This window comes from Benincasa hispida, chromosome 1 (genome assembly GCF_027475165.1).
Source record: "Benincasa hispida cultivar pf3 chromosome 1, pf3_genome.v1.1, whole genome shotgun sequence".
Classification (NCBI taxonomy): domain Eukaryota; kingdom Viridiplantae; phylum Streptophyta; class Magnoliopsida; order Cucurbitales; family Cucurbitaceae; genus Benincasa; species Benincasa hispida.
The window spans coordinates 72,734,467-72,756,248 of record NC_143478.1 but is presented as its reverse complement, the minus strand read 5'-3'; positions in this window follow the sequence as shown (position 1 = coordinate 72,756,248).

The window sequence follows — 21,782 nt, the reverse complement described above, 5'->3', positions numbered from 1 at the left end:
GAAAATTTGCGCTTTAAGTTGGGTGAAAAGTTGGTTAAAGTGAAACCAGTGTTTTCTCGAACAGGGTAGCAGCAGGCCAGCCACCCCCCCCTAAGGCTGCCAGCCCCACCAGCGCGCCTCCTTCCATGCCAGCGCCCTTCAGCACGCCTCAGCCCGTTCAGCCCTGCCCACCCACGGCCAGCCTCGCCCACCCACGCCCACAGCCCACGTCCATGCCCATTTCTAGTGCCCAATTGCTTGTTTTTTAGCATTTTGGGTATTTGTGAGCATTTTTTAATCCTAATTAAGATTTTCTTGATATTTTGACCCTAGAATGAATAATTTTGGATTAAAAACTGGTTTTTGGGCCATTTTGGGTAATGTGAGGAAAATGGATTTAAGGAGCAAAATGTGAATGTTTAAGTGTTAAAATGAGTTCAAGTGGTTACATTGAATCACTATAGGCTGTTTTGGTTGATTTTACCTATCATGAGTGTCTAGTAACCTTGGGACTTTATTTCAGGTCAAATTGAAGTTGGAAAGGCTTACAACCCAAGGAGCTCATGCCAGTGATAGTGAGTGGTTTATTTTCGGATGTTTTAATATAGAAAGTAATTATATATGATAGTATGCTATGATTTATGAAATGTGATGACATGATCTGTTTTACTTGACTGATATTTCAAAAATGTTTAAATCATGATTTCTAAACTCTCGATGGTTTTATACAATCTTGATTTATCAAAACGTAGTTTGAAATCAGAGTTTACATACTTGTGATTTGTATGGTTTTTATGAAAACTTCTTGATGATGGAATCAAGGTTGTTGAATGGTTGTGGAAATGGTTTCAAACTACTGATTCTTGTACCCGAGAGATGGTTATGTTCCCATGCTACTTGAATGTGTTTCAGTAGTACTGCTCAAGCGATCAAGGGGCTACCGGGGTCAGATATGGCCAGAGTATACCGGGAAGTCCAGAGGAACCTTCGCCTGTAGTGCCACCCAAGCTATCAGGTGGCTACCACCGGGGTCAGATGTGGCCAGAGTATACCGGGGAGTCCAGAATAACCTGGGCCTGTGGTGTGTATCTATGCTTAGCCTTAAGGCAACTCTACGTGCATGTATGACCTTGTGATTTGGTTTACACCACAGGGGGCATTCTTTGTCCAGAGTAACCCGCTATTGTAAACGAGTATTTGGGACTGAGTTGGTGTTGTTTTCTGATAACGATTGAATGCTTTAAAACGTGCTGAGTTGATCATGCCACTGTTTTACTAGCACGTGTTTGAGATGCTATTGAATCTTTTATACTTGGCCAATGTTTTGTTGAATGATTTAATTACTTTTATTGATGATTTAGAAAGCAATAACTTATGTTTATATTCAATTACCACTCACTAGGCATTAGCTCATGCTTTCGATGTTTTATGTTTCCCTCCCCCCCCCCAAGGTAGCGTTAAAGTTTCGGAAACACTCTGAGTTGTTTACTGCCACACGACAAGAGTCTCCTGCTACATTGTAGGCCTTGCACTGATGTAAATAGATTGATATCACGAACCTTACGTGTCATGGTTTTGGGAGTACGGGACAAGAGGAATTTTTTTGTTGTGTAATGTCTGAAAGTGTTTCCGTTGTGTCTAAACTTTGTTCATGGTTTGTATATAACAGGAGATAGAAAGTTTATGAAACTTGCTTTTGGATACCGTAATATGGAATATGCTGAATGGAAATTAAATGTACTAAAGGATCATTGTGTAACTGTTCAGATTTAAGCACAGGTTAAGTTGGTTAGTAAGATGCTAAATGTCATCGGGGGAGGTGATGTTTAGCATCTTCACGCCTCTTTCTAGATTAGGTGGGTAATCTAGGAGGGGGTGTGACACTAAGTGGATTATTGGCTTGTTACAGGATTGGGATTCTGAGGACAAATAGCACTTGTAATATCCACAAAGCGGGTCGTATCCGTATTGTTATCAGGAAAAGGTACCCAACCTTATCCATCTACTACACGGCATGTAGGTTATCATTTAAACATGATCCACTTGTATATCTCTACATACATGTTTAAATTACATAAAATAACCTAGGATCTTAGTTTATTGGATTGAGTGTATGCTCATAATATAACAATTATTATTAATAACAATTTGTTTATACAATGTTTACAAACTACGAGAATACCAAAGAGATTTAGGACACCAATCCCAACATTTTACTACTGATTCTAAAGTCAATGAGACTTCAGCCTCTCTAGTGTCAATAACATTAGCCAAGATACTCCAAGTACCTTGGTTAAGCAACCTATTTCCTTTCATAGCTGAAATTACTTTGGGTAGAACCACAGTCCCAACCCCTTTAAACTTAAAGTTGGCTTCCATAAGAGGGTTAAAAACACCTCCTTCCAGGAGCAGTCTATACCGACATGATTAACAGCCAACCAATTCATGCCCAGTATCACATCAAAATCACACATGTTTAAAACTAACAAGGTCACATCTAATGTATCATTTTCTATTTCTACTTGACATGTCTTTATCTTTTCAATAGCTAACATGATTTCTCCTGATGGAGTAGAAACTGATAGAACATACTGTAAGGGTTCTAATTCTAACATGGAGTATTTTACAAATATTGATGATATGAGTGAGTGAGATGAACTCGAGTCAAACAAAACCAATGCATGGTATCCCAAGATTGGGAACGTGCCTGTCACAACGGTGTTGGACTTCTTCTCAGCCTCCTGTCGAGTGGTAGAATACGCTCTACCCTACTACTGCTGGCAGCTCAAACCACCCTAATTCGAGCTCGCAGGTTGGCTTCTATTATCAGATGCATTCCTCTTGGGGCACTTCTCCGACATGTGCTCTCTCTAGCCACACCGAAAAAAAACTCTAATACTAGCCAGACATTGTCCCTAGTGATGTCTACCACATGTCGAAAGACCGGCTTATTCTCTTTAACAATTACAGGCTGGGAGCTCTATTGCCCCCATTTTCGTAGAGGTCTGTCCGCGTTGTCTCTTTTATGGAGGCTCTGGAGGCCTCTGATCTACCTTCCTCTTCTGACCTAAAGAGGATCCTACACCATGTGACCTCATGTTTCCCCCTTCTATAGTGGAATCTATTCTAGTTGCTATACGCAACACTATTGCATAACTGGTGGGTTCATGGGCCACTACATGACCTCTTAGCTCATCCTTCAGACCTTAGATGAACTTCTCTATCTTATCCTCCTCTGTGGCCACCAACTTGGGAGCAAAATGAGACAGCTTGATGAATTCTTATTCCTACTTTGCAACAAACAGGACCCTTTGCTTCAGATTCATGAACTCTGCCTGTTTATTATACCTCATGTCGACAAAAATTACTGCTCGTAGAATTGCTCCTTAAACTGGTTCCAAGTAACTGGCCCTTTACTGGTGTCAATAAAATTCTCGACCGATTGCCACCAAATCTTAGCATCATCAATCAATATAAAACCTACACGTTGAAGCATTTGGTTCTTGGGGCATTTCATATAGCAAAAAATAATCTCAATGGAGGACATCCACATCTCTGCCTTTGTAAGGTCTGTTTGCAACCCATCAAAGGTACGAGGGCTATACTTTCTTAAATTCCTCAAGTGTTTAACTTCAAGAGACAAGTCCTGCACGTTCTGATTTTGTGGCTGGATCAGTTGCACCTGTACTGGTCGTATCGGTCCCTGCTGAGTCTAATTTTGAGCTTACTGCTCTACTACTGCGTTGCAAATCAATTCTTGTATCCACTCCATCAGGGATGATGTAATAGCTTCCCCAATTCTTGATGCCATTGCCTCCTCATCAAATTGAGCCCCAGGTGGATTTGGAGTTATCAGAACATTTTGACTTCCACTGGCTCCATCATTCTGCACATCCGACACGGAAAGGTCCTAGACTTGTGGATACTGCACTTGGGGGTCCTGAACCCCTCCTCTAACCTTTCTTCTTGCCCTGAGTTTAGGCTTCGTGACCTAACATGTACCTAAAGATCAGTTCTCACTGGATCCCTTATCATGAAAACATGTCTACTAAGGCATTAAATCAAACTATTTTCATGTAATACATACTAAAAACTCTTACTTGTAGGGACATACCTGGCGATGACGAAGAATCCCTCACTGGGCCACAGGGACTATCTAGATTTACATAGTAAGTCAGTCTTCAGAACCCAAAACATGGGCTATGATACCAATTGTAACGACCCAGCTCCTTAGGACTTAAACTAGGTCGTTACTATAGACATGCATGCATGCAATTCAAATTGACATCTTTTTGTGACTTAGTAAAACCAGATAAATAGCATAAAATAATTAACTTTATTAAAACTAAATAATTGAAATTCATTTAGAAGGGTACCGTTAAAACCATAAAACAGAACTAGAAAATTCTTTTAAAAGTCTAAAATACAAATACCAAAACTTCCAGTTCAAACATCAAGACTAGAAATTTTAAAACATAAAATCCTAAAAACATGAGTGGAAGCATAGACTGGTCCCAGTGGCTCATACGTGTTCTTACCTTACCGGAAAAATAAACATGAGAAAAATGAGTATAAAATACTCAGCAAGTAACCACACTACCAGGGTCAGGCTAAACATCTATGTCCTCTAGATGTCACTCTCTAATGGGACGTGCACAGACCTCTACTTTCCATAGGATGGCTAACTAGTGGTTATTTGAACCCACTCTACCATAGATTAGGTGTATCCACAAACCTTTGGTGAATCTCAAAGGAAACATAAAACCTCTGGTGAAATCCCGAAGGGGATCACCACCTCTGGTGAATCTCGAAGGAAACATAAATCTCTGGTAAATCCCAAAGGAAACACAAAACCTCTGGTGAAATCCCGAAGGAAACACAAATCTCTGGTGAATATCGAAGGAAACACAAAACCTCTAGCGAAATCCCAAAAGCGATCACCACCTCTGGTGGATATCTATTTAAGAGTAGAGGTAACTATCGCTATCTTAAACATAACATGCATCCTAAAACATAGTCCCACAAACAGGCAAATATATATCATCATGCTCAATGTTCATCTAGCAAATCGTATAAACAAAATAATCTTAGTTCATGCTAGCACTCGCAACATACTTCAAACCATAATCAAGATCAATCTATTTATCCTCATGCATCTTAATGCAGACAGTCTTGGAATCAATAAAAATTAATCTTAAATTTATCGTCTGACACAAAGTTGGTAGCAATAGTAAGATTACTTACCTCAAATTTGTTCACGAATATTAGTCCACGAAATTAATCTTCTTAAAACCTTTAGAAAACTTGAATCAATTCTATAACATAAATCACCATTTTATGTAGCAACCATGGCCTAGAGTAATGAATCCAAAATTTTAACTAATCCTTTGGGGTCTAAATCCAATTAACCAAATTGGTTCAAATGTCTCTAATTCAACTTACCAGAATTGTGACTTGGTTCAAAATTAGTTCCAACGTTCAAGTTATTTGTCCAATCTGAACATAAATCAAAACCAAAATTTAATAACTAAATTTCCAACAATTACCCTTAATCGAAAAGAGAACCAACCCAACTACTCACCCAAAACTCACCAAAATTTTAATAATTTTCTGCTGAAAGTTGGTCTCTTCTTTGATGAGCAATGTCTCCAAAAATCTTCAAAATCTTGGATCTAAAAATCCAAACATAATGCGTTTATATGGAATTGGCCTCTAAAGCTAAGTGAGCATTCAAAATCTTCAAGAAGACCTTAAAACTCAAATCTTACCCAAAACTACAATATTTTGGTGGTGCACAACGGATTTCAGCGACGAACAAGGCTGGGCAGATTCTGTAAGAGCATGAAAGCGATGGCTGGAGTTGAGGACTGGAAGATGTGGCATTGCTAGGCATGGCGTCAAACGAGCATTGCCAACTTCAGACGGACGATGTGCCGATGTAGCAAACAACAGCGAGGTTGCGATGACGGTGGAGGACGGTTGATAGCACATTTGGATCTGGTCGGTTAAGGCTAAATGCGATGGTTGTTTGTGGCGACTTCGAGCTTTGACAGAGACGGAGGTGCGATAGCTAGTCACTGGTGATCGGTGCAGTGTCGTCAGCTGGAGGGAACTCTGGCGAAGCGACGTGAAGATTAGACGGTAGTTAGGGTTGGCGTAGGTGTTGGCAGTACGAAAAAGAAAAAGGAGATAGGGGGTTTGTACATGATACGAAGAGGGCGAGAGAGATTTTTATTTTTTATTTTATTTTTTTTTCAAATATCTTATAAGTAAAACCTTAACTCAAACACTTGTTTATAACAACTCAAACCCTTTTCCTTTTCTTCTACAAAATCCAAATCCTTTTTGGATTGACAAAAAAAAAAATCCAAATCTTTTTGGAAAATAATTTTTAAGTCAATTATCTCAAATAATCGATTTAATTCCAATTATCTTCACCAAAAATATTTTTAAAAAAAATCAAAATCTCTCAGTTTTATTCAATTTTTCAAATTAAATTAAAATTTAAAAAATTGACATAAATCCCAAATTTTCCTTTAATCAAAAGTAAATTCCAAAATTCTTCTCTAAGAAAAAATTAAAATTGAATTATCCTTTCATAATAATCCAATTCTCAAATACTTTAAATTACCTAATATTTGGGATGTCACAGTACATGTCTCGTAGACCTAGATTCTCTAGATGACCCTCAAACACTTTAGATGAGAGAGAGCCTTCGTAGATAGATCGGCAATGGCTACTACCTCACTGTTGTCACAGTATAAGGTGACAGACGAGTCTATATTTGGAACTACTTCCAAATTGTTTAGGAACTTCCTTAGCCAAACTATTTCCTTTGCTGCTTCATAAGTCGCTACATACTCAATTTCTATAGTGGAATCTGCAATACATCTTTGCTTGATGCTAGCCACACTACATCTCCTCTGTTTAGGGTAAATACTGATCCTAGTGTGGATTTCCTATAATCCTTGTCAGTTTGGAAATCAGAGTCAATGTATCCTATAAGGATCAAATCCTTAGCTGCATACACCAGGTTATAGTCCTTCGTTCTTTTAAGATACTTGAGGATGTTCTTAACCGCAGTCCAGTGGTCTAACCCTGGATTAGACTGATACCTACTGACTACTCCCATTGTATAATAAATGGGCCTAGTGCAGAATATAGCATACATTAAGTTGCCCACAACTGAGGCATAGGGAATACATCTCATACCCTCAACTTCTTGAGGCGTCTTAGGACACTGTTCCTTAGACAAGTGAACCCGTGCCGGAAAGGTAATAAATCCTACTTAGCATTTTGCATCAAAAATCAAGACAACATTTTGTCGATATAAGTTGCAGTGACCTAGCACGACAAAGCACTCTCCGAGGGCATGGAATGTCGAATTTTTCGGTCAGAATCTCGACAGTAATGTCTCTCTTAGATTCTCCGGTCGAAATACGGGAAAACTCCATTCAATTCTCGATGGAAACGGAGTTTTGCGAATTCTCCCCGGAACTGGAAGATCATTTCGAGATCTCACCTTATTCTCAAACCTGGCGGCTCGGTTGATTGGCACTCCTGTAGGCTCATCTTGCATACAAATTCTGGGGGTGGGGAAAGCCCGGGGAACAGGACATTAGCGGAATTCATTCCACTCCAAAAGAGCCTTAGACAGAAAAGCAAAACGAGGAAGAAGTAGCTTTCCAGGGTTTTAATAAAGGATCTCCTGCAGGGAACGATGCTCCTTCTCATGCCCGTTTGCCAACATCCAGAAAACTCGCCTTCTGCTATCTTCCACTCCGAAGTTTAGGATTGAGTTTCCGATTTGGTTGGTGATTCTTAAGTTGCTTGAGACAGAGCTAGCGTTCTGTTCTTGTGGTCCCTAATGATTTGGATATCAAGTACATACTACGCATCTCCCAAATCTTTCATTTGGAATTGGGTTGTCAGCCATTCCTTAATGTCAGTAAGGTACTCTACATCATTTCCAATGAGTAGGATATCGTCCATATAAAGTATAGAAAAGCTACTTTATCGTTGATGATTTCCTTGTAGATATAGGGTTCATCAACTTTTTGATCAAAACCAAAAGATTTGATCGTTGTATCAAATCTAATGTTTCAATATCTAGATGCTTGTTTCAACCCATAAATGGACTGATTTAGCTAACTTTTTACTCTTGACCTTGAGCTATGAACCTCTCAAGCTGAAACATAAAGATATTTCCTTCAAGATTTCCATTCAGAAAAGTAGTCTTGATATTCATTTGCCATATTTCATAGTCATAATATGTAGCTATGGATAACAGAATTCTTATAGATTTAAGTATAGCAACAGTGGAAAAAGTTTTCTCATAATCAACCCCTTTCCCCTAAGTATAACCCTTTCCTACAAGTCTAGCTTTGAAGGTTTGTACCTTTCCAGCTTTATCTCTCTTTCTTTTATAAATCCATTTACACCCTATGGGTTTTACCCCTTCAGATGGATCTACAAGATCCCATATTGAATTGAAGTACATAGACTCCATTTCAAGGTCTATGGCTTTGACCTATTGGTCCTTGTCTATATCATTCATTGCTTGGTTATAGAACAATTGATCCTCAACACCATCATCTAGCATGATAAACTGAGTTTCAATTAAACCCATGTAGCAATCAGATTGTATCACAACCCTCCCACTGCGTCGAGACACTCTCAACGATTGAGAAGAACGAGACTGCCATGAAGTGCTTACTTCTTCATTAACTCTTGATGAAGGACCAACTGCATCAACAACCCTTGTTGATTATTCAGTAGTTTCACTTAATACTATTTTGCTTCGTGGTTTATGAACTCTCATGTGGTCTTCCTCTAAAAATGTAGCATTTGTCGATACAAACATTTTATTTTCTTAAGTGTCATAGAACAGGCCACCTCTCGTTTCCATAGGATAACCAATAAATTGGCATAATCTTGAATAAGATTCCAGCTTCTTAGGATTTGTCACTAACACATGTGCAGGAAAACCCTAGATTCTAAAGTAAAGTAAACTTGGTTTACGCCCCCCTCCATAACTCGAAAGGTATTTCAGAAACACTCTTCGAGAGAACATTATTCAAGATGTGAGCTACAGCCTCGACTGCATACCCTCAAAACAAGTTAGGCAATTGAGCAACGGAAGAAAACCAGATCATTACACATTCTAATTCATTAATTTTGGCTTCAAATTCAACATGCTCATAAACTATAAAGAGAGTTTCAACATTAACCTTTAAAGAACTTGTTGAATAACGATTTCTAATTGCAATCCTCCCTTCCTTTAGATGTTAACCACCACAAAGTCTTCCCTACTATTCTCTTGGTGCCTTAGATTGAGTTATGAGACTCAAAATAAGCTTGAATTAGGGAAATGAAGGAGAAAGGTTTTCTGGTTTTCAGCATAATGAAGTTTTTCTTCAAATAGGTTTTTCAACAAAAATCTCTCCATTGCATCATCGATTTCCACATCAAAATTGAAGTTTATATTGCATGACATTCAAGCAAAAAACCTTCTACATGAATTCCAGCTCAAGCTTGAGAATTTGAGTTGTAAAGATAGTGGAACCATGAATGAGCTGCTAGGTTGAAGAAGTGGGAAATTCCCACTTTTCCAATTTTCTAATTTTCCAATTTTTATTTCAATTTTGAAACTTTTCCAAAATTAAAATTAAAAATTAACTCTTCAATTTTAATTTTTTAATTAAAATTGAGTTTTTATTAATTTTACAAAAATTAATTCAATAATTAATTTTTCTAATAAAATTAATAATTAATAATTCATTCATTCATTCTAATTAATTTAATATCAAATATCAAATTAATTACTCATCAATTCCACTATCATGAATCCCTATCCATGAATTTAATATTCAAATCATATTTAAATATTAACCAATTTTACAATTTCGTTTAATTCCAAAATTAAACGTGTAATTATATCACATATAATTACTAATTCCTTTAATTCTAATTTGAACGTTTCAAATCAACTTATCAGGCTACTTTAAGGCTAATCCATTTGTGAGCTAGTAGAGGGACCTAGTGGACCTGCAGATCATGGGCTCCAACGATCCAAGATTAATTGGCTAAACTCTTTACACCGAATTAATCCTCATTCGTTAACTACTGGGTCACTCCACTAAAGCTCAGAGTTGCATTCCTCTCACTGTAGATATATGTGTCTACTCGATATAACCACGATTAATAAGTTAACCCTTCACAAATTGTGTCAAAAAGTTGTTTTACCCCCGATATTACCTCTTGTTCCTTAAATCCCACTGATTCTCTAATGAACAATTGGTTTGTGATTTGATCATTAGACCGAGTTCCTTTCGGACCAATGAGAGGGTGGGGACCCTTGTTCAAGACCCAGAGTCATCACTTAAGGGAACAACCTCTCTACTATCCTTAAAAGTAGGTAGGAGTGAATTACATCTTGCACCCTATGTCCCCAGCTATCTACCCGATCTTACCCCTGAAATGGGTGGCTTATTAAGTCAGCGCTATTGAGCCAACTCTCAACTATGAAAATCTAAGGATAATCCTGAATATAGCTCAAGATTAAGGTCAAGTTACTTAAGTCATCGTTTTGAAATAGTCAATCTTTAACAGTAAAAAGCGTTATAAAGAAAGAGTGACTTATTTCTTGGTCTAATCTTGCGCAAACTCATTGCACAAGACGCTCCCACTCCTCATGTCACTACATGGATGAATCAGGATCACTTCGTTTGTAGACTTTACAACTCCTTGTAACAACTACAGAGTGGGCTGCATCCGATAGTGTTACCAGAATAAGACATGCAACCTTATTCATATACTATGGATCATTTAGACTATTTACTCGAACCTGATCCACTCTTATGTCTCCACGTAAAGTTCAAGTACTCATGTAATAGTCATGGATCTTTTAGTTTATTGGATTTATTTCTAAAGCAAAATAAGCAATTATATATTCAATACTACTTTATTGAATCAAACTTCAATAACAACTTTATTGATTTACAGAATGAGTTTATTGTTTACAAATCACGTGTTTTATGACATAAAACCCAACAGAGCTGCTGGAAGGAACTAATTCATTGTAAAGAAGAACAAACGTGATTAGTGACTCTTGAATCAAGTATTAGCAAAGTATTTGGGGCAATTGCATTTCCAGTGACCATCCACATTGCAGTGGAAGCATTTGCCCTTGTCAGCCTTAGCTTTGCCCTTGCCTTTTCCAACAGTGGGATCTTTCCCCTTCCCTCCTTTCTTTGTTTGGATCTTCTTAAAATAAGAGCTTGAAGGAACAATCTTAGTTCCAAGGGATGAACACTTATGAAACTTTTTGGAATGGGCAACATTTGTCTTTCCTTCTACTGGTTCTTTACCTTTCATAAGGGACATAAAACTCTATAACTCATTTAAAAGGGTAGTCAAATTGTACTATATTTTGTTCATAATCGCATTGCTGCAGTATTGAAGAAAACTCTTCAGAAGAGATTCTAAAATAAAAGACACCTAACTCTTTTCATTGATGATCGCAACGTTCATTTTGGTGACATTTGAATTGGACTATCAGGACGAGAACATGTTCTTTCACTGATTGGTTTTCTTTCATGTGCACATTGTAAATGTACTTGAGGGCCTCGTGTCGGGTCTGAATGGACGGTTGTCCAAAAATCTCCTAGAGGTACTCCATCATGGTCTCATGCTTCTTGGTAAGAATGTCAGATAGATTTTCCAAGATGTAGACTCAAACCTTATCATTGGTCTTCTTACAACGGTCATACGCATCTTTCAACGCTTGGGATGCATTTCGAGCGGGGACTGGAGGACATTCCTCCGTCAAGACAAACCGTAGATCATCAATGACTAGAATGGTATTCAGGTTAGATTTTCACGCCGCATAGTTTTCACCGGTTAATTTCTCATTTTTTAAGCAAAGATATGATTGTGGAAGAAATGCTAAAACATACAACAATCAATTGATCGTACTAGTTATATTTGTCATAACCCATTACTAATAATCCAATCAATTCAGCAAAAATATATGTAATCATAGAACCTTAATTAAACTACTGATTTCGTTTTTGCAATTTTACTTCAAAGATTCAGAGCAACAGCCACTGAAAGGTGATTAGCTACTCCTCCCCTGAATTGAGACAATCTCAGCCAATCACTAATCCCATAATAACTCTCATTCCTATAGTTTTTTAACTATCGTTGTTTCGATCAAAGATTCATTAACTAACTTAATTCATTTCGTAAGTGTGACCCTCCCATTTTCAGATCCTAGAGGTACGCTTCAACATGCTATCGAAGGGAAAGACAACTATTGAAGATTAACTTAAGAAACCTTATCCATTGCTGGAGTTTGCATTGTTCTGACCCCTATGATCAAGCCCTCCAAAAAGATGGTCACTCCAAGACGACACACAGACAAACCATAGGAATCTCACGGTGCAACCTGATGGAGAAGACCGTAGGATACATTGACACGTGTCCCTCTCCCACTTACTATGAACATTTTCCCCATTCACCTTGTTACTGACTCATGCAAATAGTTTCCGAATGGAGGTTGCGCCCAGAGCGATACGAAGCCGAGCATAAATCTTACTGTGTGAACTCTTGGGGACGTGAGAGTTGAAATTTGATATATCACATATACCAATATCCTTCCACTAAAGTATTATAATATTTTTAGAATTTTATTATACTTAGTTAAAACTCGGCTAATGAATTTATTTAAGTCCTTTTTAATTTGCTCGATATAATATTTATATTGAATAATTTAACAATACTTGATTTCATTTATTAATCTATTTTAATAAAATCAATCATTTATTGCATGCTTATAAAAATATTTACTCAATTCATCTTTCAGGTCGGTTCCCAGGTGGAGGTGTTCCGTTTCTGTTAGCTTAAATACCCCCTTCTAGACAGAACATTCCATAGACAAAGGTCCCTTATGGGCAATTATTTTATAAATTTAATCTTTTAATTAAACTTATATTAATCCTATTAAAACATATTAAAAAGATTAACCTATTCCTAATCTCATTAGAAAAACATATTCCTAATCTCATTAGAAAAACATAAGTCTAGCTTGATTAATTTTAAACTATTTAAAATTAATATTTGGACCTATGTTTGCATGCAACACTTGATTATAGATTTTAAATTATCTCATTAAAACTACAACATTTATATTTTAATGCTTTATTAAAACCTATAAATTTTCATCTAAAGATATCGATTAAATGCAACAATTATATTTATCTAAGTAATGTCATGCTCAATGAAAATTCATTTTCATTTGTAAATATAACAATTATATAAAGCATTCATGAAAAACAAGCATTCACATACATCATTCTACTATTTATTATAACAATTTTAATATATAGTATGATGCATGGACATGCCTAGATTAATCATACATCACTAACATAATACTTTTATGCATGAACATGCTAATTTAATCATACATCTATAGAATATAACCCTTATATTTAATTATGATGCATGTACATATTTATCGTAAGGTGAGTATTTTTAAATCTATATAACATACAATATATAAATTGAATTCAAAATTAATTTAAACATACATCCAATGCATAATTAAATTAAACAGCAAAAAGTGGACCAATTTTGGCACCCTAATGCAAAAAAAAATGATTAAATTAATATAACTATTAATTTAATTAATTAAAAAATACAAAAGGAATTAGGGTAAACAACTTCAGTCGCGTCGTCCTCGTGGCTGCCAGCACTCCATCAGCTTCAGCTTCAGCCACATCATCCTCGCGCTCTACCAGCACTCCGTCAATATTTGCAACACTACAACTATGATGCGTTACGTCTACCTCTCAGCGTTGCAAGACTGGGATAGTAGCATTGTGACATTGATTGGTAAAATGCTACTGTTCTCCTACTTCTAGACCCTGAACTTGTCCCAAACACCTCCATTTCTTTTCGATCTCTTCAACAACCGTTGCTCTTTCGATTGACACGGACGTACAGACTCGAAGCAAGAATTAAATTGCCCAAAAAAATATAACGGGCCTTACAATTTAATCAAATTAAAAGTAATCTAGTGCCAAAATCGAAAACATCTGATTTTGAAAATCGACATTCAAATGATCCAAATGCAAAATATTAAACCCACTCTAAACTTATTTTGTTTCAAAAAATACGAAGAAGGTGGATGCAAGAAATTGGCTCTAATACAAATTGAAAGGATCGAATCTCATAGTGGAAACGTTTGTGTGAGAACGCCTTACATCCTGCAATTCGATTTTTACATAAACAATTCATTATACTAAAACAGAATATAAACATGTAAATTAGCATGCTTTGGAAAGAGATTAGAACCGTTCTTACCTTTTTAGATTCCCAAGTTTTACAAACAATCCTTTTTAAGTTCCAACGAACAGCTCCTCTAACAATCTTGATCACGAACGATTTCTTGAACAATCTCGAATACTACTACGAGAGTAACCTCATTATTCTATATGACTCCAATAGAGGGATAGGTGGTATCCAACTATTGGGAAAGAGAGAGAAGAAAAGGGTTTTGGAGAGTAGAAAGGATTCTCTTTGTGACTTAGGAAAAAATTTGCACAATAACACTTATGTGTTATGTATTGTCAGTGTCTGTGTCTATCTTCCAAGGGGCCATAGGGAAATCTTTATATAGAGAATGGCTAAGCCATTTTCCAAATCTTTTTCCTATTTTCCTTTTCCAAAATAAATTAATTAAATAATACTTATTTAATTAATTAGTCTAATACTGGTTATAAAAATAAACTCAAGCATACAAATCAAGACTTCAACGACTATTTACACTTTCTTTACAATTTGTATGCAAATACTTGTATCAGCTCAAAGTATAAATAGGCATCATTTATATTTAGTAGATAGATCTTTTTACAAACTTACAAGGAAGCTATAAGATCTGTAAAAGAAAAGTGACTTAGCTCTTGAATAATAGAAGTTCTTCTCCTTCTCGTGGTTGTAGGCACTCCATTGCCGAACCACGTACATCTCATTGTAGCTCTTCTCCTCTTCTTTCTCTTTATCACATTGCATGTTTCATCTTCTTCTTCATTCACACAGCAAACTCACGCAAACGATCAAACAAGAAGAAGGTTAGAGAGAAAGCTTCTGTAAATAGAAGTCTGAAACGAGAGAGAAAAAGAAAATTAGATTGTTTTGTTATTTTTTTCCCTTTTTCCCATCAGAGTGGTGTCACTTCCATCAGATAGTGATAGTGGTGATTACCACATGTTGCACATCAGCTGGAAGATCATGGGCCTTTTCAGCTGAAGACATTTTCATCATTTGGGCTTTTCTTGGTCAAGCAATTAAGTGAGCAAGCCCAACAAATACTTATTTAATTAATTAGCACAATTAAATAACACTTATTTAATTTAATTTGCACATTAATTAAATAACTATTAAATCTAATTTAATGTATATAGATATATAATTATCATAAACATTATATGTATATGTCCAATACCTCTTTATTAATTAATTATTTGTGAATCTAATTCACTTGAATTAATTAATTGAATCTTATTCAAATATTACCTTCCAATTTAATTTGAATTATAAATTATATCCATAATCAATTATATATCAATCACATGAATACATAGTTTCCTCAAATTAGTTTGAACGATTCAAATCATCCCTCTTAAATATCCTCTAGTGAGCTAACAAGGAGACTTGGTGGACCCGCAGATCAGAAACTCCAACGATATGAGATTAATTGGCTAAACTCATTAATCAAGTTAATCAATATTTGTTAACTGTGGATACACCTCACTAAAGACCCACAGTTGTACTCTTCTCACTACAAATATATTTCTATGTTCATAGATATAGAGTAATAACAATTGCACCCTTACTTTTCCATTTTTAATTATGTTTATTGTTTAAGTTAAGCAAAATGTTGGGTTAAATATCTAAGTTAGATTGGATTTGTGCATCCCAAGATAAAGGATGAGTTTGAAGAAGGAAAAATGGTTAAGGAAACTTAACTCTCAGTACATATTAATCTGGCTTTACAAGAGAAATTTTGGCTAAGTGTTGATCGTGCTGAAGGATGCTTGAGCATCGAGTAAGTGTCAGGTAAGCATCAAGTAAATGTTGTCGAGCATCGAGTATAAGTAATTGAGAAGGGTCAAGCATCGAGTAAAGTCTGCCGATGTCGAGTATAAATGAGCGAAGAAGGAGGCGAGTATTGAGGGTAAGCAAGGAAGGCTCGCATGTTAAGTTCGAGCATCGAGTGAGGAGTGTATGTTGAGTGAGCTCCCAGCGTCGGATTTTCCCATCGAGTAGCAAGTCCTCCTATCGAGTATTTAACAGAGAGTTTTGAAATTTTCTGTTGAGTAAGGATCTCTCTCCATCGAGTTTTCCCAACAAGGATCAAGTTGCTCGAAACGCTCAGATTTAAACGCTCAGTTTTAGACTTCTCTTTTAGTTACCTAGACAGACAGCTTAATCTTGGCCTTTGATTTCCACTAGTGGGTGAAGAGCCTTAAGGAGATTTCATGTAAAGGGTTAGACAGTAGTATAAAAAGGAAGAGAACTTCAAAGGCTCGTTTTGGACAATTTGTTAGATAAACCCAGACAAAATTGATGCTATTGATCTCACCGGAAAGAGGGTCGGAGAAGGGAGGAAGAGTCGAAGGCTCATTTCAGGTGTTTCCGGGCACTCGACGAAGAAACATGGATCTAGACCGAACCAATTGAATTTTCAAGCCGAGACTTTAAGGTATTCTCGTAGACACCATTTCAAGTAAGTTTGTAGACATTAGAGGGCCCAGGTTAAACTCTTATACTTTAAGTAAGTTTGTAGACATTCGAGGGCCCAGGTTAAACTCTTATACTTTAATTTAAGAAAGAAATTTGCTTACATTTTTTATGCTTCGTTTTTATAACTATACTAAAACTAATAAAAATAATTAAGAAAAAATACGAAGAATAAGAAGTCAAAGTTTAAACTTTTTTTTATAATTACATTTTTATATTTTAATAAGAAACATTATTTTGTAATTTAGTGGTTCTATATTATTTCATATTTAAGTTAAAATTAAAAAAAAAAAAAACAATATTGAAAACTATATGAACATATTTCTATGTATTTGAAAATACAAAAGCCAAACAAAAATTATACAAGTGTTGGTCGTAACGATTAATTGATGATTTTTAATGATTTAATTAGATTTCATATTTTTCATGTTTAGATTTTCATTACATATAAATTATTTTAACTACAATAATAGGTTTTGTTTTTCCCTTAATAATGTCATTGTGTAATATTTGTTTATGTGTTTTTTTCATCTTGTATAATTTATGTACACAAATGCTAGTTGAATTGAGCTCTGGTTAGCATATAATTTTTATAATTTTTGTATTGTGTTGAAAGTTTAATTTTGAACAATTTTTTCTCATAGTATTTTTCTTTTCACATATATATTTATATTTAGTAATTAAACATATAGGCCAAGTATTTTCTTTTTTTTTCAATTTGAATTATATATCTTATATTAATAAGTATACCCCATATTTATAGAATATAAACATGGAATGATATAATAATATACATCTTATATTAATTAATCTACCCTTGCTATTAATCTACCAAAAAAGGTGATTAATAGCAACGGCAGAACGAGCAACACGAAGACTAGAAATCAAATTATGGGATTCAGTTCAATGAAGAAAACTAATTAAACCTTTAGCACATATAAGTATATATGTTTAAAAGTTCTCAAGTAACTTTTTGTTATTTTAAATAATTATATCACATTTTGAATTAGTTTAAAATAATTTTAGAGAAAAAATTTTAATTTATGTTTTTAATTTAAAAGAACAAAAAAATTATATATTGGGACCTTTTGAACCTATTTTTAAAAATTCAAAGGTGAAAAGTTTTGAATTTTATTTGATAGATCGATTTATAGTTGTTTTGGATGTAGCATTTTCGGGGGATCTAAAGAAGTAAGATTGCTCTCCTCTTTCAATCTTTCCTGCCATTTGTCACAATCGCTCTTTCGGAAGCTTCTCTTAGCGATTGTACGGCACTTTTTCCCGCTCATGAACAAGTCAGCCAACTCGAATACGGACTGTCGGTGGCACACCGAGTGCCTCTCGCAACCTCCACCCCCGTTTTAGGGAAAACGGTTTTAGAAAACGGGTTTGGAGAAAAGGTTTTCGTAAGCAGTTTTTGTGAGTGTGAATAAATAAAGAAAAATTGTAGTAGGCTAGAAAGCAATAAACAACAACAGCAGCTTTATAGAGTACTACTCCGGGTATGGGGAAGTGATGATTAGTCTTATCCCCATATAGTGCATTCTGAACAAAAAACTAACTGACACCCTTGCATATGCAAAAGGGCGAGTGGTCACTTACAATGAAAATGTAAAGAAAGCAAGCTAACTAAGCTAATACAACCCATGATATGAAAGTATGCTAGAAGGGGTTGGATCGGGCATGCGGCCATGGGCAACAGGCCCTGGACAAGCATGACCGTGACATTCTCCCTCACTTAATTGGTTGACGTCCCCGTCAACCGACCTTGTTCAAAATCTGCGATGGCTGGAGCTGCATTCTTCAAATCTTCGACCCGCTCCCAACTGATCTCTTCGTCAGGGAGATCCTTCCATTTCACTAAGAACTCTGTCAGTTCTCGTCTGGGTCTTCCAACATAGCGCGTACGTTTATTCAAGATTTATGCAACTTCTTTCTCAGCGGAATTCTTCATCGTGACCGGTGGGCACCTTAGCATGTTTCGTTGTTCATCCTTGGGATCAAGATGATAGGGCTTCAGGATACTCACATGGATGACAGGATGAATCTTCATCCATGAGAGTAACTGAACCTTATATGAGGTTCTCTCGACCTTCTCAATTACCTCCACTGGACCTTCATATTTCCTTACTAGCCGTTGGTCTCTCTGGCCTCGGAAACGAAACTGTTCCGGTCGTAGCTTGATCAGGACCTTGTCCCCAGCTTGATACTCGAGGGCCCTCCGCTTCTTATCAGCCCACTTCTTCATCCTTCTTGATGCTTTTTCTAGGTAGGCGCGAGCTATCTCAGAGGTTTTTCTCCACTCTTTAGTGAAGTTATGTGCTTGAGGACTTTTGCCTGCATAAGGGTGGTCCACCAAGTGTGGCATGAGTGGTTGTCTACCGCACACCACTTCGAAGGGCATTTTTCCAGTCGCGGAACTCTGCTGGCTATTGAAGCTGAACTGGGCCATATCTAACAACTGGACCCAGTTCTTCTGCCTAGCGTCGATAAAGTGACGCAAATATTCCTCGAGCATACTGTTGAAGCGTTCCGTCTGGCCGTCAGTTTGAGGATGATAACTAGAGAAGATGTTCAGTGTTGACCCCAATATTTTGAACAAATCTGTCCAAAATGTCCCAGTGAATCTTCCGTCCCGATCGCTAACAATGCTCGCGGGGACACCCCATAATTTCACGATGTGTTTGAAGAACGGGCAGTCATCACGGCTGTGCACATTTTCGGCGTTGGGATGAAAATGGCATATTTTGAGAATCGGTCAATGATAACAAGGATCGATTCGAACTCTCCCACCTTAGGCAAATGGGTAATGAAGTCAAGAGACATGCTCTCCCATGGTCTAGAGGGCACAGGTAGGGGTTCCAGCAAACCCGCTAATTTCTCCCTTTCGACCTTGTCTTGTTGGCAGACAAGGTAAGTCTTGGTAAATTGCATGACATCGTCTCGAAGACTTGGCCAGTAGTAGCCTTGTTTCAGGAGGGCATAAGTCCTCTGCCAACTATTATGTCCTGCCCACGGTGTGTCATGGCACTCCTTCATCAGCGACCTTCGTAACTCCCCAGATCTGAGGATGTAGAGGCGATTGCCCTTGGTGTATAGTAGATCGCCTTCCACCCAAAACTGGCGTGTCTTCCCCTCTTTGGCCAACTGTATGATGGTTTGCGCTGCTGTCTCGTTTGTCAAGTGAGTTTTGATAGTTTCTCGTACTGTTGCACTCAACGTACTTACTTGTAGGCGGGCGAAAAGGCACAAGGCCGCATGTTCGCTTTTTCGGCTAAGAGCATCGGCCGCTTGGTTACTTTTCCCCGATCTATGTTCGAATTGAAAGTCGAACTCCACTAGATACTCCTGCCACCGTGCCTGTTTCGACGACAACTTCAGTTGGTTAAAGAAGTGGCAAATGGAGTTGTTGTCGGTCTTGACCACGAACTTGGCTCCCAAGAGATACTGTCTCCAAGCCCTCAAGCAGTGAACTACTGCTAACATATCTTTCTCAGAGGCGGCATACTTCCGTTCGGCATCATTTAGTTTCCTACTCTCATACACGATGGGGTGCCTGTCTTGGAGGAGGACACCGCCCAACGCGAAGTCAGAAGCATCAGTCTCTACTTCAAATGGCTTGGTCACATCGGCAATTCCGAGGACTGGCCCCTCAATCATCACTTTCTTCAAGCCCTCAAAGGCGGCTTGACATTCAGAAGTCCAGCTCCATTGGCTATCTTTCTTCAGCAGTTCGGTTAATGGCCCTATTCTTCTTGAGAATCCTTCTACGAACCGCCTATATTAGTTGGCTAGTCCGAGGAAGGATCGTAGTTCGGTCACGGACGATGGTACCCTCTAGTCTCTGATCGCGGCCACCTTGCCCTCTTCCATACCAATCCGACCACACTCAATCACGTGGCCGAGAAAATTTATGCGCTCTTGGGGAAAAAAGCACTTTTCTCTCTTTACATACAACTGATTTTTCCTCAGCTTTTCGAAGACTAGTTGGAGGTGATGTTGATGGTCCTCCAACGAGGCACTATAGACCACAATATCATCGAGATACACTACGACGAATTTGTTGAGGTATTCGTGAAACACTTGGTTCATTAAGGTACAGAAAGTTGCTGGAGCATTGGTGAGGCCAAAGGGCATCACGAGGAATTCGAAGGCTCCATATCTCATGACACAGGTCGTCTTAGGTTTGTCTCCTTCAGCAATTCGGACCTGATAATATCCCGACCGCAGGTCCAGCTTCAAGAAATACTTAGCGGCGTGAAGCCAATCAAATAAGTCAGTAATGATAGGAAGGGGATATTTGTTGTGGACTGTGAGCTTGTTTAAGACCCGATAGTCGATGCACAACCGGAGGCTCCCATCCTTCTTCTTCTGAAACAGTACTAGGGCTCCGTAAGGGGCTTTTGCCGGTCTGATAAATCCTGCATCTAACAATTCATCTAACTGTTTTCGGAGTTCGGCCAATTCTGGCGGGGCCATCCGATATGCATTCTTGGTGGCCGGCTTTGCACCTGGTAACAACTCAATCTCATGGTCAATCCCCCTTCATGAGGGTAAGGACTTGGGCAAGCTTTGAGGCATGACATCTCGATACTCTTCCAAGACAAATAGAACGTCTTGGGGGATCTTCTCTTCGGTGGATTCAACTAATTCTATCGGGATGACCATGAACATGAGTTCATCGTGGGCTAGGCCTCTCTTTAATTGAAGGGTTGAGATCATTCTCACCCCATGTAGCTGCTTGATACTGGCTTGAACTACGGTGGGTGTAGATCCGGTAATGACTAGACATTTGGCGAGGGGCATTGGTATGACTTTATGTTCAAGTAGGAACTTCATCCCCAATACCACGTCGAAATCATCCATCTTGACAATCACGAAGTCAACGAGGCCCTTCTAGTCTCCTAACTTCACCAGAGTTCTCTTCGCTATCCCCGTAATCGGTAGGGCTGCAGAATTCACAGCTTTCATCTTCCCTGCATCTCTTTCCCAGGTCA